This window comes from Ursus americanus, chromosome 26, assembly GCF_024610735.1.
Source record: "Ursus americanus isolate L20-20 chromosome 26, mUrsAme1.1.p, whole genome shotgun sequence".
NCBI classification, from domain to species: Eukaryota; Metazoa; Chordata; class Mammalia; order Carnivora; family Ursidae; genus Ursus; species Ursus americanus.
Genome location: NC_142152.1, coordinates 3,390,315 through 3,393,031, shown reverse-complemented (window position 1 = coordinate 3,393,031; position 2,717 = coordinate 3,390,315). Strand labels below are relative to the sequence as shown.

Below are 2,717 nucleotides of genomic sequence, written 5' to 3'. Positions count from 1 at the left end.
AGTCACAAGATACAAAATCTACATCAATTATGAAGCAGCAAAAAGAGAAATTAAGAAAACAATCCTATTTACAATTGCACCAAAAATAAGATATCTAAGAATAAACCTATTCAAAGAGGTGAAAGACTTGTACTCTGAAAACCCAGAAAACCCATAAAAGAACCCACAATTATATAGTCAATCTTTGACAAAGCAGGAAAGAATATCCAATGGGAAAAAGAGTATACCTTCAACAAATGATGTTGGGAAAACTGGACAGCAACATACAAAATAATGAAATTGGATCACTTTGTTATACCATATACCAAAATAAACTCAAAATGGATTAAAGACCTAAATGTGAGACCTGAACCAATAAAAATCCTAGAAGAGAACAGAGGGAGTAACTGGTTTGAATCTGTTGTAGCAACTTCTTTCTAGATATGTCTTCTGAGGAAATGGAAACAAAAGCAAAAATAAACTGTTGGAACTACAACAAAATAAAAACCTTCTGCACAGCCAAAGAAACAATCAACAAAACTAAAAGGCAACCCACAGAATGGGAGAAGATATTTGCAAATGACATAACTGATAAAGGGTTAGTATGCAAAATACATAAAGAACTTATAAAACTCAATGCCCAAAAAACAAATAATCCAATTAAAAGTGGGCAGAAGACCCGAATAGACATTTTTCCACAGAAGACATACAGATGGCTAACAGACACGTGAAAACATGCTCATCATCACTTAGCATCAGGGAAATGCAAATCAAAACTACAGTGTGATATCACCTAAAATCAAAAACACAAGAAACAACAGGTGTTGGTGAGGATATGGAGAAAAAGGAACCCTCTTGCTGTGTTGGTGGGAATGCAAACTGGTGTGGCCACTCTGGAAAACAGTTGGAGAGTCATCAAAGAGTTATGAATAGAACTACCCTAAGATCCAGCAATCACACTACTGGGTATTTACCGAAAGAATACAAAAACACAATTCACAAGGATAGATACATGCACCCCAATGTTTATAGCAGCATTATTTACAATAACCAAGATATGGAAGCAGCCCAAGTGTCCACTGATGAAGAAAATGTGGTATATAGCTTTCTGCCCATGGATGTCGCTTTAACTTTAAGCATCGTTAAAGTCTCCCCTCCCATCGCCGTCATGTCTAAGTCAGAGTCTCCCAAAGAGCCTGAACAGCTGCGGAAGCTCTTCATCAGAGGTTTGAGCTTTGAAACAACCGATGCGAGTCTGAGGAGCCATTTTGAGCAATGGGGAACACTTGCGGACTGTGTGGTAATGAGAGATCCAAACACCAAGCGCTCCCGAGGCTCTGGGTTTGTCACGTAGGCCACTGTGGAGGAGGTGGATGCAGCCACGAATGCAAGGCCACACAAGGTGGATGCAAGAGCTGTGGAACCAAAGAGGGCTGTCTCAAGAGAAGATTCTCAAAGACCTGGTGCCCATTTAACTGTGAAAAAGATTTTTGTTGGGGGCATTAAAGAAGACACTGAAGAACACCATCTAAGAGATTATTTTGAACAGTATGGGAAAATTGAAGTGATTGAGATCACGACTGACTGAGGCAGTGGCAAAAAGAGAGGTTTTGCTTTCGTAACATTTGATGACCACGACTCTGTGGACAAGATAGTCATTCAAAAATACCATACTGTGAATGGCCACAACCGTGAGATAAGGAAAGCCCTATCTAAGCAAGAGATGGCTAGTGCTTCATCCAGCCAAAGAGGTCGAAGTCGTTCTGGAAACTTTGGTGGTGGTCGTTGAGGTGGTTTTGGTGGGAATGACGATTTTGGTCGCAGAGGGAACTTCAGTGGGCCAGGTAGCTTTGGCGGCAGTCGAGGTGGTGGTGGATATGGTGGCGGTGGGGATGGGATAACGGATTTGGTAATGATGGAAGCAACTTTGGAGGTGGCGGAAGCTATAATGATTTTGGCAATTACAACAATCAATCCTCAAATTTTGGGCCCATGACAGGAGGAAATTTTGGAGGCAGAAGCTCTGGCCTCTATGGTGGTGGAGGCCAATACTTTGCCAAACCACGAAACCAAGGTGGCTATGGTGGTTCCAGCAGCAGCTGTAGCTACAGCAGTGGCAGAAGGTTTTAATTACTGCCAGGAAACAAAGCTTAGCAGGAGAGGAGAGCCAGAGAAGTGTCAGGGAAGCTACACGTTACAACAGATTTGTGAACTCAGCCAAGCACAGTGGTGGCAGGGCCTAGCTGCTACAAAGAAGACATGTTTTAGACAATACTCATGTGTACGGGCAAAAAACTTGAGGACTGTATTTGTGACTAATTGTATAACAGGTTATTTTAGTTTCTGTACTGTGGAAAGTGTAAAGCATTCCAACAAAGGGTTTTAATGTAGATTTTTTTTTTTTTGCACCCATGCTGTTGATTGCTAAATAGTCTGCTCATGACACTGAATAAATATTTCTTTAAAAAAAAAAAGATGTGGTATATATACACAGAGTGAAATGTTATTCAGCCATAAAAAAGCATGAAATCTTGCCATTTCCAATGATGTGGATGGAGCCAGACTGTATAATGCTAAGCCAAATACCCTATGACAAATACCATATGAATTCCACTCATACATGGAATTTAAGAAACAAAACAAATGAGCAAAGGGAAAAGAAAAAAAGAGACAAACAAAGAAACACACTGTAACTATAAGGAACAAACTAACAGTTACCAGAGAGGAGGGGGAAAGGG

At 40.5% G+C, this 2,717-nt stretch overlaps 1 pseudogene; it reads left to right on the top strand.

Annotated features, from left to right (window-relative positions):
* The first annotated feature begins 1,118 nt into the window (after positions 1-1,118).
* On the top strand, positions 1,119-2,401 carry LOC123800653 (heterogeneous nuclear ribonucleoprotein A1-like; annotated as a pseudogene).
* Positions 2,402-2,717: the final 316 nt, after the last annotated feature.